We start from the raw sequence: 17,500 nt of genomic DNA on the forward strand, positions 1-17,500 counted from the left end.
ATAATTAATAATAATAATAAGATACTATTTAGATGACGGTAAGAGATTATAGAATTGGTATTGAAATATAAAATTTAGGTCAAGGCCAAGCGCTGGAACCTATGATGTCAACCACCGCTGAAAATAATGCTGAGAAAATTCTTGGGAGAGGGTGAAGAGTAAAATGGAAGAAAGAGAATATGAACGGAGGTATAGTAAAAGGAATGAAAGAGGTTGCAGCTCGGGGCCGAAGGGACGCTGCAAGGAACCTTAAGTAATGCCTACAGTGCCCTGCGTGAGGTATACTGACGGCACCACCTCCGTGGGCGGGGGGGGGCCGGTGATGTAAAAGATTGTGAAACCTCCGTCATGAAAAAGGTTAAAAGATCAATGTTGTGATTAATAATCTAGTTCTCTGTAATCTGCAAATCAAACCTTCATCCAAGACATTACAAAATTTCCAAAAGTAATTTTTCATTATCAACCAATGTTTTCTTTTCTCGAATAAGATATTTATAACCTCATTTGATTGCGCAATATGTTTCCTGACATTTGTGTATATGTTTATTGCAGGTTTCTAAAATACTCATAGTTTATTCAGCTCTTATTCGTGGAAATGGAAAATGTTTTTTAATTAAAAACCATTTGTTGGCCTTGTAATTTAAATGAAGTTATAAGTAGGACATGTATTAAGATAATAATAAATACAATAATACTGCCAAAGAATTCGTATTCTTTCGGAAGAAGTCTAAAAAAAGCGCATGCAATAACCAGAGTTAATAAAGAGGGTTAAGGGTAATATGAAATACAGAAATAAAAATAATAATAAGTCTATTACGAGCAGCAAATTAAAATGAAGATAAAATTTAAGCAAGGAAACCGAATGGAGGCGAGCATAGTCCTTGGCCCCAATTATTCAAATACACTCAAAGCAGTCAACATTTGTTTGCAACTTTTAAAAACGCCACCAATTCCTTTAATTTATCTGTGAAACTAATCCCTATTGACTAGTCTCCAAATATTGCTCCTAGGTTCGTTTCTTTGGCCTAAATTCCCTTGCTTAATGAACAGTCTGTAAATTAATACGATAAATTATTAAATCCACAAGCAATGCCTTCCTTTTATACGTTCTTGCTCTAGGGTTCTTGCGTAAGCTGTATTAATATTCTTCCTTTGCATCATAGATAAAACCGCAGACTTGGTTTTATCAGATATTTAATTAAGATCCAATTATAAGACGAAGACAAAAACAACTCATTCTCTCAACTTCCATAATGGGAATTAACCTACAAAGGCCCTCCGTGCCTTCTTATACACAGGTTCTTTCACCTTATTGTTATTTATAACTTTCTTAAATTCTTATAAAACAAGACAAAACACTGACTTCATTATCAAGCTCCCACAAAACAACGTGCCAATGGTAAACAAAGAGAGAGCGTAGGCAAGATGCGGATAACATTAAACAGTGATAATAAAGGTATCGAATTGAAAAATATATAGTTTATTATCTTAAAATGGAAAAGGCGATTTATTCTTCCATATTGCCCTCAATAAATTTTGAATACTGCTCGCAAAACTATTCCACAGTTTTACCCCTAGAGAACAAGACCGGTTGCTAACAAATAGCGATAAGAGTAGTAAATCCTCTAGTAGTTCAAGGTATTAAGGATGATATCAGGGGTTCAATAACTGAATAGAACTCACGAATTAATACCGTCTCTAGGCTCTCTTTCTATGCCTATAAACTCTGATTTTCGAGGACATATTTTAACACGGGATCCAGTCGCCAAGACATGTAGCTCTGAGTTTTCCCTTTATTAGTTTTCTGTAAATGAAAACGATTGTGATGGCTTTGCCTGTCCGTCCGCTCTCATTTCTTAAAAGCTACTGAGGCTAGAGGGCTGCAAATTCTGTATGTCAACCATCCACCTCCAAACATCAAACTTACCAAATTGCAGCCCTCTAGCCTCAGTAGTTTTTATTTTATTTAAGATTAAAGTTAGCCACAATCGTACTTCTGGCAGCGCTATAGGTACCAACAACATAGGCCACCACCGGACCGTGGCTGAGTTTCTTGGACCACTGGTAATTGTTTTATGGGCGGGCGGCTGAGGCCACCACCGGACAGAAAACTCGATTGCGCCGATTTTACTTGCCTATTCTTCCAACCAATATTATTATTATTACTTTTCACGGAAATATGACGCCTGCTCCACCATGGTAAATTCAAACAAAAATTCAATCTGTAAGCCTGGTTCCAGAAGACTTCTAAATTACTGTGTTTTTAATCAGTCATACTTTGGATCATTAAACTTCTTATTGGGGTGTTTCATCCTTTTTCCACTTCTTCACAGGACCTTTTTATTTTATTTTATTTATTTTTTTTTTTTTTGGGTGATTGAGAGAGAAAGATTCTCTCAAGATGGCTTCACCGTACCTATTTCTGTAGTCAATGTTTCTGACCACTACTCTACTGCCTCGCCAGTACGAGTTTTTCTTTCTCTTTTCACGTTAGTTCTTCCCAATTTAGTTTAACAGATCAGCGACGTAGGGTTGTTCGGTTCACCAACGCTAGTATCTCTCAAATGACAAGTTTCGATACTCTCTCAGTACTTCCGTTTTCCCTGGATTAGATAATCTCCCACTTTTCAAATGTCTTATTAAGAGATTCTTTCTGGGTTAGACCCAGTTAGATAAAGGTGCAATAATTATTTCCGCCGTCTGATGAGCCTTTACACCAAGAAAATCAAAATCATAACCTTAGTTTTACCAGACCACTGAGCTGATTAACACAAAAAGAAGACTTATTTAACGTGGCTAAGAACCAACTGGTTACTTAGCAACGGGATACAGCTTATTGTGGAATCAAGAAAGCAAGTGACGAATACGCAGAAGTATCTTCGGCGCAATCGAGTTTTCTGTACATCGTATGATCAAGGCCACCGAAAACAGACCTATCTTTCGGTGGTCTCGGTATAATGCTGTATGACCCGCGGCCCATGAAACTTTAACCACGGCCCGGTGGTGGCCTGACCTATATCGCTCCAGATACACGATTATGGCTAACTTTAACCTTAAATAAAATAAAACTACTGAGGCTAGAGGGCTGCAATTTGGTATGTTTAATGACCGGAGGGTGGATGATCAACATACCAATTTGCAGCCCTCTAGCCTCAGTAGTTTTTAAGATCTGAGGGCGGACAGAAAAAGTGCGGACGGACAGACAAAGCTGGCACAATAGTTTTTGAAAATCACGACTTCAAGTGACCTTGTCTGGGATAAAGAAAGGTCAAGAGAACATATTGACACCCAGAGAGATCAATATCCCACCAGTAGTGGATAAAACAGATCTGAGACAGATGGCATTAATATCATATAAGAGTCTAACGAACAATATCTAACTCTTTGGAAGCAATATGGAGTTTATATATAGTTGTAAAATTATTAATTAATATAAGAGTCAAAGGTAACACCAAGTAAAGTCAATTACCCAGAATCATTAATTAAGCAGAGCTGCCAATGGACAGTGAATCAAAGGCGGAAGCAAGGTACGAGGTAAATCAATATCAATAGGTTTGTTGAAAAGACACACTCGGGTAAATACTATATATATATATATATATATATATATATATATATATATATATATATATATATATATATATATATATATATAATATATGTATATACATACACATACAGATATATATATATATATATATATGCATATATACACACATATATATATATATATATATATATATATATATATATATATATATATATATATATATATATATATATATTTACCTGATTGTGTCTTTTCAATATAAAACATTTGTTCAGTCACTATCTCATTTTTATTATTATTTTAAGATATTACAAGATTCCGAATTTTGCCAGAAAACACCTTTTACACCAGATATTTTTATATATAATAGGTATATGTATATTAATACATAATATGCATACAATGTATATATACATATTATAAATAAAAAATATCTGGTGTAAAAGGTGCCTTTTGGGAAAATTCGGATGCTTGTGCTATGGGAGCGAATATCTTAAAATAACAAAAATGAGATAGTGACTGAACAAGTGTTATGAAGGGCCCCCCCCAAAAAAGCAAGTTACCTATTCGTGGCTGTCAGATATCTTTGAGGAGGGTGTGACAAAACTAGTCAGAGAAATAACAGATTTTAACGTAACTATTGCTAAAGACAAGACTTCTGAATGGAGTATGAGAACGCTTATGTTCATAAATGATAGCGTTTACTGGTGAAAATGTTTGCAAGAGGAAAAGGCTTTTAATCTGTGTTAATACGAAGGCAAATGGAAGTCAGAAGGATAAAGCAACAGATGTTGCTTTGGATGTGGTGAGTTCTTCGTTGGACCGGTTGGTAGAGTTCTCGGCTAGCACTCTGCTGGGCCCGCGTTCGATTCTCCGGCCGGCCAATGAAGAATTAGAGGAATTTATTTCTGGTGATGGAAATTCATTTCTCGCTATAATGTGGTTCGGATTCCACAATAAGCTGTAGGTCCCGTTGCTAGGTAACCAATTGGTTCTTAGCCACGTAAAATAAGTCTAATCCTTCGGGCCAGCCCTCTCTAGGAGAGCTGTTAATCAGCTCAGTGGTCTGGTTAAACTAAGGTAAACTTAACTTACGGATGTGGTGGAAGAATGTAAGTGGTTGGTTCGAACGTGTATTTTGAGGAATAAGAGTAATGAGTGATGGGTGATGGTATGATGAGAAAAGAAGCGAGTCGTTAAACAGATGGAGCAAATAAAGTAGCAAAGTCTCTGCAACAGGTTTGAAACAGATGAGGAATTTCTGCTGAAACAAAAGTTGGACCGTATGAAGGAACTGTTTTACTTACCGAACTACCCATCCTTACCGAGAGATAAAAAAAAAAAAAAAAAAAAAAACCTTATAAAAGCAAAAGGGATGAGTTCGATTCTCCGACCGGCCAATGAAGAATTTGAGGAATTTACTTCTGGTGATAGAAATTCATTTCTCATTATAGTGTGGTTCGGTATCCACAATAAGCTGTAGGTCCCGTTGCTAGGTAACCAATTGGTTCTTAGCCACGTAAAATAAACTAATCCTTCGGGCCAGTCCCAGGAGAGCTGTTAATCAGCTCAGTGGTCTGATTAACTAAGGTATGCTTAACTTTTAACTATATGAGCAGCTTGCCTCCAACAGGGGGTTGGCGGAGACATGTAGAACACAATGAAGTGGTGAGCATTTTTGCCCAGTAAAATAGTGGATCTGAAACTTTTGCAATGGTTTGTTCGCGGGAAGATAAAAGATGATGACAGGTCGGTGAAAATGGCGTAACATCTCTGTAAGGAAGGACAGGGAGACCGAGAAAGTGCTGGCTAGAGGTGACAGAAAGGAAGGGACCTAATTTCCTAGAGTTAAAAGTTTAGTATACCTTAATTTAACCAGACCACTGAGCTGATCAACAGCTCTCCTAGGGCTGGCCCGAAGGATTAGATTTATTTTACGTGGCACAAGAACCAATTGGTTACACAGCAACGGGACCTACAGCTTATTGTGGAATCCGAACTACACTATAGCGAGAAATAAATTTCTATCACCAGAAATAAATTCCTCTTATTCTTCATTGGTCGGTCGAAGATTCGAACTCGCGGTCAGCAGAGTGCTAGCTGAGAACGGAACCCACTCGCCCAACGAGAACGGAATAGAGAGCATGATACGGTAAAGAGCACAATGTGCAGGGAGGGTGACGCACTGTTGAAGAACCCTCCGTGTAGATACACGAAAAGACTGGTATGGAAATTCCTGAACAAAGTGTTCGTCCTATATTCTGTCGTTAAGAGGTGGCTGCAGCTGTAATCCAACTGTCCTGTTTTTCTCTCAAGTCACGGCTTAATAGTTATATAATACATAGTCATACATACATACATACATAAATACATATGTACATAAATACACACACACAAAATATATATATATATATATATATATATATATATATATATATATATATATATATATATATATATATATATATATATATATATACAGTGTGTGTGTATGAGTTATGCGCTTGCGCACGCAGTCCCTTTTGAATGTATTTCTACATACACAAACCCCACAAAAACACTGAGGAAAGTAAAAACATCATATCCAAAAAAAAAAAATTATTAAAAACACGGCAGACATCACGCAAAAGGTAAAGCACGAATCCACCACCACCATCACCAACCCCCACAGCATGGCCCCACAAAATAGTAAATAAGGATCCAACCAAAAAAAAAAAAAAAAAAAGAGAGAAAGAGAACGCGAGGGATACATCATCATCCCAGCTGCTGCATCCCATCTCAATGAAATCATCCCATCAGGTGCCTTCTGAAGGAGACCAGAAGGAGATTTGAAGCATCATTGACATGAGACAAGTGGAGCATCGAGACTGAGGCTGGAGAAGGGAAGGGAGGAAAAGTGGAGAGAAGAAGTAAAAATTTTTAAAAATTAAAAATATAAAAAAAAATCTGGCCATACAGTATTTTTATTACGATGAGAAGGCGACACATACGGCTAAATGAGAAATGGTACATACTTTGGCTAAGTTAAGATAAAAGCATTAGGGAATTGATAGATTTTCTGGTTGATTTTCACGCACCGGTATGGAAACATCTATCTCCTTTAAGGATAAAAAAAATAACAACAAGGAATATTCACACACAGGAAAATGTAATTCAAAAGACGAATTAAAGCGTGACATAACAGGGCTCTACCACAGTAAATGAGTATAAAGGGTACAGCTAATTCCACGTTTGGCAAAGATAAAGTACAGAAAAAATTAAAACACTGGTGAATTACCATGTCTGCGGAAGATCACTGTCAGAAAAATACAGGGCTTAAAGATGTTTTTTAACTGAAAAATTAATGTATGGCAAAAACAAACAATAGTAAATTCCTATATTTTAATATTTTCAAAGGTTCAATTAGTAACAATACAACAAAGCATACTATCATGAATAAATGAATATATATAATATATATATATATATATATATATATATATATATATATATATATATATATATATATATATATATATATAGTATGTGTGTGTGTGTGTATACACATATATTATGTGTATATATACACTGTACATATACACAAAAGTAAAACCATCATATCCAAAAACCTTATCAAAAATACGACAGACACCATGCAAAAGATAAAGCACGAATCCACCATCACCAACCCCCACAGCATGGCCCCACAAAATAGTAAATAAGGATCCAGCCAATAAAAAAAAAAAAAAAAAGAGAACGCGAGGGATACATCATCATCCCAGCTGCTGCATCCCATCTCAATGAAATCATCCTATCAGGTGCCTTCTGATGGAGACCAGAAGGAGATTCAAGCATCATTGACATGAGACAAGTGGAGCATCGAGACTGAGACTGAAGAAGGGAAGGGGGACGAAGTGGGGAAATGTAATAATAATAATAATAATAATAATAATAATAATAATAATAATAATAATAATAATAATAATAAATAAAAAAAAATCAAAATAAAAAATCTTAAAAAGGTTTCATCATAAAGCATTTTCATTATAATGAAAATAGGAGCAGCCAAATGACAGTACCTAACTACTCAGGCTAAATTAAGATAAAAACACTAGGGAATGAATACATTTTCCTCTTGATTTCCTTGTACTGGCATGAAAACAGCTCGTTTAAGAAAAAGAATGAAATTGAGAATTTTCACGCATGGCAAAATGTCAATCAGAAGAAAATATGAAGTATGGAATGAGCCGTCTCTAATACAGATAATTTAAAAGTGAAAGATTTAGAGAGTTTCCATGTTTGTCAACGGCTAAAGTCAGAACAAATTTTAAATCAAATAACTTGTAATTACTGTTTTTGCAAAAGCTCTTTCCAAGAAAAATACGGGAATCACACAAATTATATATACATGGCGAAAAAAATATAAGTAGATTTTCCCATCTCTATGAAATCATCCCAGCATGTACCTTCAGAACAAGTGAAGAAGTAATGTAAAAAATAATGAATAAATAAATAAATAAATAAATAAATAAAATAAAAACAAATAAAAATTAACGATAATACAAACACTGACCACAGAATATCTATATTACAACGTGAAAATCATAGAAACAGCCGAATAGCAATCACTACTTACTTTGACTAACTTGAATATAAAAACATACAGGAATGAATGCATATTTTGGTTTTTGTCCAAGCACCCAGCAAGAAAAGAACGCACCTAAGGATAAAAAGTAAAATGAGAGAGTTTTCACACTCAGAAAAACGTACTTCACAAGACAAATTAAAGTATGACACAGCAAGGCTCTACCACACTAAATAAACATAAAGGATACAGCTAATACCATGTTTGGCAAAGATAAAGTACATGGGAAAAATTAAAACACTGGTGAACTACCACACCTATGGAAGACCATTCAAAGAAAAACACAAGGCTATAAATTTTCATGATTGAAAAACTCATAAATGGCAGACGACAAAACAGACAACATTAGTAAACTGTTTTATATATATATATATATATATATATATATATATATATATATATATATATATATATATATATATATATAATGTAAACACACATAAAAACACACACACAACATTGATACATATATATAGTGTTTTGTGTGTGTATGTGTGCGTGTGCGTACTTAGACGTATGAATGTGATGAGGCAATATAAACAATCTTTGCAAATACTCGATACAAACATAAAACCAATCTAAACCATAGAAACGAACGAAAGGCATACAAAAGAAAAAAGCCTCCAGCAGAACGAGTCAGAAAACGCAAAAGAAGAGAGAGAGAGAGAGAGAGAGAGAGAGAGAGAGAACCAGGCACATGCAAGTAAAACGAAGTGGATAATCGGAAATTCTGCGGAAGGGCAAACACGGGGCATTCATACAAATCAAAACAGACACAGCCGCCCCCGACTCTGATACAAAGAAAGCGTCAGACAAAAAAGAAGCAGACTGTCGGTTGAGGGGTGGGGGGGAGGAGGGGTGATGAAGCCTCTCTGTGAAATCAAAGCAAACACGCCAATCGAGAGCAAACAAAATGAACACAATCACTAACCCCCATAGGAGGTTTTTTCTCTTTTTTTTCGGTTCTTTTTCTGATATTTTTCTTTACACAGGGCGTACCAGTGAATAGACCACAGTCCCAATAAAAATCTCTCTCTCTCTCTCTCTCTCTCTCTCTCTCTCTCTCTCTCTATATATATATATATATATATATATATATATATATATATATATATATATATATATATATATATATATATATATATATATATATATATATATATATATATATATATATATATATATATATATATATAATATAATTTGATTCAATTGTTACTTTTTAACAACGCAACCAAACGCCATTCTCTCTCTCTCTCTCTCTCTCTCTCTCTCTCTCTCTCTCTCTCTCTCTCTCTCTCTCTCTCTTTCATGTATATATATATACATGTGTGTGTAAACAGATGAATAGGTTGATGGATAGAAGTATATATGTACAGGATTTAATTCTGACTTTTTAACGACCAACCAAACAACACCATCTTTCTCTCTCTCTCTCTCTCTCTCTCTCTCTCTCTCTCTCTCTCTCTCTCTCTCTCTCTCTCTCTCTCTCTCTCTCTCTTCATTTAAGTCCATGGCAACATGGCCCTCAAAAAGGCCTCTCCCCTTGGGCACTTTACTACCGTATTCCCATTATTTGATCCCATTGACTGGAACCCTAACGCCATCGAATAAACCTACATGGGCGAGGCTGAGGGGAAATCAGCGGAGACCATTACACTATCCTAACAGAAAAAGGGGGGAGAAATCATTTACGACTTCAGTGATGCATAAGAGAGAGAGAGAGAGAGAGAGAGAGAGAGAGAGAGAGAGAGAGAGAGAGAGAGAGAGAGAGATTCAAATACGCAATAAGAGGAAGACAGAAAATTTAGTTTCTTATGCAGGTACGTAAATATACACATATATATACATATATACTGTATATATACATATATATATATATGTAATCAACACAATCACGTATGAAACTTACACTGGAATCAAACCCAGGTCTCTCAACTGATAAACCTGGGTTCGATCCCTATGTGAGTCAGAAATTTATACATATACATACAAATAAAGATAAAATCCACGAAGGAAAGGGAAACACAAGAGTTCTGCGAGGCATTTCGACTGTCTGTCGTCCTTTACTTCGAGGATTATATTTTTATTTATATATACATCACGTTCCATGTTTTCGTGATTCAGTTATGCATATATATATATATATATATATATATATATATATATATATATATATATATATATATATATATATATATATTTATATATATACAATATTTATATATATTAAATATATAAATATATATATGTATATAGATATATAAATCTATACACATATACAGCATTTATTAGCGGGGAGAGAGAGAGAGAGAGAGAGAGAGAGAGAGAGAGAGAGAGAGAGAGAGAGAGAGAGAGAGAGAGAGAGAGAGAGAGAGAGAGGAAGCCGCATGGTTGTTTAATACATCTTGACATTCCGAGTGGGATCCAAAATAGCAGCCGACTGTTACAAAATACCACTAAACTGAAAAAGCTAATGTGGAGGAAGTTTCACAAAAAAGGGGTTTCATCAAAGATTCAGCAATTAAAACTATGAAAGCGGTCGTGAAGTTTGTTTTGTTATTTTTTCCCTGAAACAAACCCCCTTTTGAAGGTAACAATGTCGTAAAAACGAAAAGGAAAATGAATATATAAATACATATATATATATACATCTGTATGTATGTATGTATACATATAATATATATATATATTATACATATATATATATATATATATATATATGTATATATATATATATATATATATATATATATATATATATATATATATATATATATGGTAAATTACACGTAAAATAAGATGTCTTAAAAATTCTACATCAAAAACTTAGCTTCCGGCACCCACTGCTAGCTTCATCAAACTGATACAAAAAAAAAATGGTATTCAGAGGTACGGTCTCACGGCAAAAAAAAAAAAAAAAAAAAACAAACTTCAAGTTGTGATTGCTCTGAATGTGAAAACGGTAGTTAAAAGTTACACCATCAACAAATGTGAAGTTAAAAACAAAAAACCTAATAAGAAATCAGTAGTAGTAAAGTGAAAAGAAGTGGGTGTATATTGCGTCCCTTGTTAAGATTTGTGAAAAGTTTTTACAGGTGAAAATAGTCGTTGTTTCGCATTAGTTTAAGTGAACATAAGTTTGTATTTAAGCTACGGAGTAACTATAGAGAAGTGGCGACACTTATCTTGAACGTAAGTTGTAGGATACAATCTAAGCAGTCTGTCGAAGTTTATAATTGCCTGAACAGGAAGCAAGATCGGATATCATAATGGAACTTAATATCAATAAACAAGGATGATAAATATACCAATGCTTGCAATTGCAAGCATGCAGATATTATTAATTTCAATAACTTCGTTGGGAGAGTCGGTAGAGTTGTGGCCTATCACTCGCTGGCCCGAGTTCGACTCTCCGACCGGCTAATGAAGAGTTAGAGGAATTTATTTCTGTTGATAGAAACTCATTTCTCGCTAAAATGTGGTTCGGATTCCACAATAAGCTGTAGGTCCCGTTGCTAAGTAACCAATTGGTTCTTAGCCACGTAAAATAAGTCTAATCCTTCGGGCCAGCCCTCTCTAGGAGAGCTGTTAATCAGCTCAGTGGTCTGGTAAAACTGAGGTATACTTTTTCAGTAACATATCAATCCCACTGCGTACTACTGCCTCTCATTTCACAGGTGTCGTTGGCGCCAGCCTATGCGGCGAGATTTATTCCAGATTAGGCTCGAGATGCTATGAATATTCAACACCGAGAACACTACCAGGACGCATCGGCATATTGTTATCTAATTATCTGATGGATTAAGTTTGCTTTTCGAAGAGTATTTTTCCATGACCTGTTGATAGTCATATCTTTTACCTACCGTTTTGACTTTACAGTAGAGGCAAGCAAATTTTTTACACTTTTTCTACACTTACATACTACTTTCTTCAAATGCTAATGCAAATGTGGCACCTATAGCTTATTGACAACACTTCTGATATTTCCAGGAATTCTTCTTATCTTCAAGGCTGAAATCTTGAATCGACTACACTATGTATGTATACGTGTGTGTGTGTGTGTGTGTATATATATATATATATATATATATATATATATATATATATATATATATATATATATATATATATATATAATATATATATATATATATATATATATATGTCTGCAAGAATAACTTGTAACAAGACAATAAAATTCATGTATAAAATATACACAACGGTAGACCAGCAGCCAAACATACATACAGAAAAAAAAAAACACACACACACAAACACGGCAAATATCACAAAACCCAGATGTCTTTTTAAGTGACACAGAAAAATGCTTGCGGGAATGAACAACTGAACTCCGAAAGAGGAAAAGAGCTGAATAAAAAAAACTGCAGGGAGAGATACGTCACTGAACCACGGTCAATCCCCATGAACAAAATACTGTGTTCCGTCATGATTGCTCTCAGGGTAAATATCTTTCAGAAAAGCAGTGTTATATCTCTCTCTCTCTCTCTCTCTCTCTCTCTCTCTCTCTCTCTCTCTCTCTCTCTCTCTCTCTTTCTTTCTATCTATATATATATATATATATATATATATATATATATATATATATATATATATATATATATATATATATATAGAGAGAGAGAGAGAGAGAGAGAGAGAGAGAGAGAGAGAGAGAGAGAGAGAGAGAGAGAGAGAGAAACGATCATAAGTGAAAATGACCATCGAAAGAATAATTTACTTTACATGTCACATATTTCTGAGTAAAAGGAAAAAAAAAAGAGATAAATAATATTATTCTCTCAAACCAAAAAAAAAAAAAAAAGACAAAGCACGCTACTTAACCACAACTAAAATGTTTTAAAAATGACAAATATTAAAAGTAATTTGCGTTTATGGTAGACAGCCATTCCGACCAAAAAAATAAAAAAAAAAATCTAACCACACATACGCCTCTGCAAAGCGCACGCACGCACGCAGGCGCGCGAGCGTGCCTAATCCAAGTGTCAAAGCTAAAATGTCGCGCCGTCCACCTATAATCCAGTTTCGGGACAAATCCTCTCCAAACCCTGACGGTGGATTCGGCCGAGTGTGAGGAAGAAGATCCGTGGGGGATATGCATAAACACCTATCCGGAGATTGCCTGAATATGATTCAGCATATTCATGAGGTGCGCCCCGCAGAGAGAGAGAGAGAGAGAGAGAGAGAGAGAGAGAGAGAGAGAGAGAGAGAGAGAGAGAGAGAGAGATACGAAGGGTATTAGAGAGAAGGAATAATCATGCCATAAAAATTCTTCGTGCTAAGAACGAAAGGATGAGAGAGAGAGAGAGAGAGAGAGAGAGAGAGAGAGAGAGAGAGAGAGAATAATTATGCCATAAAAATTCTTCGTGCTAAGAAAGAAAGGATCGTAGAGAGAGAGAGAGAGAGAGAGAGAGAAATTGTGGGAAGAAGACTGTGGGAGATACGAAGGATATGAGAGGGAGTAATCATGTTATAAAATCCTTCACGCCAAGAACGAAAGAAAGGATAAAGAGAGAGAGAGAGAGAGAGAGAGAGAGAGAGAGAGAGAGAGAGAGAGAGAGAGAGAGAGAATTGCTGGGAGAAGTCTGCGGGAGAGGTGTGAAGAGTATAAGAGAGAGACGGTATTCATCCAATAAAAATCCTTCGTGTTTAGAACGAACTCAACTGAGGGGAGAAGACTGTGGAGGATACGAAGGGTTCAAGAGAGAGAGGATAATCATACCATAAAAATCCTTCGTGCTAAGAAAGAAATGATGGTAAAGAGAGAGAGAGAGAGAGAGAGAGAGAGAGAGAGAGAGAGAGAGAGAGAGAGAGAGAGAGAGAGATTTAAGGGGTGAAGGCCGTGGGAGAGAGATACGAAGAGTGTAGGAGAGATGAAAATCATCCAATAAAAATCCTTCGTGCTAAGAACAAAAGGATGAGAGAGAGAGAGAGAGAGAGAGAGAGAGAGAGAGAGAGAGAGAGAGAGAGAGAGAGAGAGAACGCGCAAAACTCCAAGGAGACAGAACTAGAGGAGGGTCAATAATATGAGAGAGAGAGAGAGAGAGAGAGAGAGAGAGAGAGAGAGAGAGAGAGAGAGAAGAGAGAACGCGTCTATGCTTAACCGAAGCTTGTCTTCTGCCGTCCAGGATGTATGGAGTGCATTTCCAAATGGGATTAGTTATATACATATGCAAGAAACATACAGAAATATGCAGAAGGGGGAAGGTCCCGTTGCTTCATATAAAGAGAAGCTGCTCCACTTGGAAGATAAAATTTGAAGCTAGAATGTTAAAGGTAAATATCTGAAACTACATACTGTCCATTATTCTGAAAGTAAAAGATATTGTTCACTGTATGAATGCATACGTGTTTGTGCGTGAGTGTTTGTAGGTGTGTGTATATTGTATTATGTGTATATACATATAGTGTATATATACATGTATATATATATATATATATATGTATGGTCAAGAAGCTTAATAGGCCCATAAAAAACTAGTTACACTACAAAACCCTAGATTTCGAATGAGAAAAAGAAGGAAAACTAACTTTCCTAGATGTTTTAATCACGCGAGAACAAACAAAATATGAATCCAATGTATACAGGAAGCCTACTTCCGCTCTTTCCTACATCCATTTCCTAAGTTACCACGATTTTTCAGTGATTGATTGATTTATAGATTTTAGGCATGCATGCCAAGCACTGGAGCAACTAAGGCCATTCAGCCCGGAAACGGAAATTGACAGTAAAAGTTTGAAAGGTGTAACAGGAGGAAAACCTCGCAGTTGCTCCATGAATCAATTGTTATGAGAGCGTGGAAAGTAAGATGGAAGAAAGAGAGGTACAGTAAAAGGAATGAAAGCGGTTGCAGCTAGGGGCTGAAGGGTCGCTGCAAAGACCCTTAAGTAATACCTACAGTGCATCGCATGAGGTGTATTGACGGCACTACCCTTTCAGTGAAGATCATAGCTGCAACCTTCTTTCTCAGAGGGCTAATATACACTTTAGAAGTCCCGCATATAAAAAAAATTTATATATAGAAATAGAAATATTAATAGAAAACAGTAAAAAATGAGCCGAAGTTTGTACGGCGCAATCGTGTTTTCTGTAAATAGTATAATCAAGGTCACCGAAAATAGATCTTTCTGTGGTCTCGGTATAATGCTATATGACCCGCGGCCCATGAAACTTTAACCGCTACCCGGTGGTGGCCTACCTATATCGTTGCCAGATGCATGATTATGGCTAACTTTAACCTTACATAAAATAAAAACTACAGAGGCTAGAGGACCGCAGTTTGGTATGATTGATGATTGGAGGGTGGATGATCAACATACCAATTTGCAGCCCTCTAGCCTCAGTAGTTTTGAAGATCTGAGGGTGGACAGAAAAAGTGCGGACGGACAAACAAAGCCGGCACACGTTTTCTTTTACAGAAAACGAAAACTATAAAATACACTCCCTTTCGCTGAGAACTTAAAAAAAAAATTAACTGATCACCTCAAATCTGACAATCCATTTATTTTTCACTCGCATAACTCTATCAGAAGTTACTCATTAATTCATTCTTAGAAAATCCCAAGTCGTAAATTGAATGAAACTGACGGGAGGAGACCGATAGATCCATACCACAAAGAATAATAGAGCATAGAGCATAAACGATCAGTAAGATATGGTTCAGAGAGCTCGGAGATCTTCCCTCATGTGTACGAGGAGCCCACATATGAGGGATACTGGAAGTACCATAAATCAAAGTCAGGCCGAGCTGTTTTTCAAAAGTAACTTCTCGTACAAAGAGAAGATTCTGGAATCTGGCATCATCAGTCAAAACGGAGAATATGAATCTGTCAGGAGGACGCTGGTAATCGGATTTCACGCCCGGTTTAATACTAAGACCCATTCTCAAGTAAGTGCTCCAGAGGATACGCCTACCTAGCTCGATGCAGGTGGGAACTAACGAGTACCCAGGTTCCTTTTCTTTGGACCTTGACGAGTACTAAAAACAACGACGGATTGGCCCCTTTCATCACAAAGCAGCCGCCATTTTCAATACCATCAACTTCGTTTCTACATTCGCATATTCCATGTACATACGCTTGTCACTCAACAATTGTCCACATTCACCATTGATCAGGATATAGATTGTTGATCGAAATATATGGCTTTATCGTGTAAATGGTGTTTTTGTGGGCCTTTTATACTTCAAAGTACACGGTTTGATTACAGTAAAAAACATTAATTATATATATATATATATATATATATATATATATATATATATATATATATATATATATATATATATATATATATGTATTATATATATATATATATTATATATTCAATAGTAAACAGTTTGATTACAGTGTTTTTGGACATTATATTATATACAGTTTGATTACAGTAAAGAAAGGACATTAATTATATATATATATATATATATATATATATATATATATATATATTTATATATATATATATATATATATATATATATATATATAGAGAGAGAGAGAGAGAGAGAGAGAGAGAGAGAGAATACACGGTGCTACCTTTGACGTAACAATACACATTCAGTTATTATTACAGTTTTTAATTTTCATTTGTGTATCAGCAAACTAAATAAACCAACTCTCTGCAATTCTAACTCTTTGGGTTGTAGCACCAGAGTACTTGTCTGGAGGTTTGTGTCAGTTACAAATATCGGTGTTGAGTGTACACTAATGTAGTGATATTCAAGGATACTTTTTATGAGTGAAATTTACTGTCATACTTTAACAACTGATGATGCGGGTTGCAGACAATTCGGTCAGCATTAAAGTCAACGTTGCACTAAATGATACTCATTTCTGTACTACAAGAACATTACAATGTCCGCCACCCCAAACTGCGTCTTAGTTTGGACCAACACTTAATCAAGTGAGTGAGCGTTCATTAAGGATACTTCTTATGACTGATGATTCGTGTTATACATTAACAACTGATGATGAAGGTTGGAAACAATTCGGTCCGCATGAAAGTCACTATTACCATAAATAATATGCAACTCTGTACTACACGAACATTACAATGTCCGCCACCCCACAATGCTACTTAATTTGGACCAACACTTAATCAAGCGAGTACGCGCTCACGCCACTGGAGGAATTTATAAAAGCCGGGGATTCTCGGAATCTCAAAGTACTTCTGGCCGAACAGCTGGTCATTTTTCAACGGAGTCGTTCCACACTTGTGATTGATGTTTGAATAACAGTGCTCAGGTCCGAAATGCCAAGCAAAAAACGACACAGCTGACGGCGACGATAAAGGAGTGTGGAGATTT

At 35.7% G+C, this 17,500-nt stretch overlaps 1 long non-coding RNA gene across 1 annotated transcript in view; it reads right to left on the reverse strand.

Annotated features, from left to right (window-relative positions):
- Positions 1-17,500, reverse strand: part of LOC136831474 (uncharacterized) — a 538,556-nt gene that overhangs the window by 442,614 nt on the left and 78,442 nt on the right. Inside the window, exon 2 of the long non-coding RNA XR_010850895.1 lies at positions 8,166-8,249. This is a non-coding gene — a long non-coding RNA (uncharacterized lncRNA). The remainder of the gene's footprint in view (positions 1-8,165; positions 8,250-17,500) is intronic.

The sequence above is a fragment of the Macrobrachium rosenbergii genome, chromosome 48, assembly GCF_040412425.1.
Source record: "Macrobrachium rosenbergii isolate ZJJX-2024 chromosome 48, ASM4041242v1, whole genome shotgun sequence".
Taxonomy (NCBI): Eukaryota; Metazoa; Arthropoda; class Malacostraca; order Decapoda; family Palaemonidae; genus Macrobrachium; species Macrobrachium rosenbergii.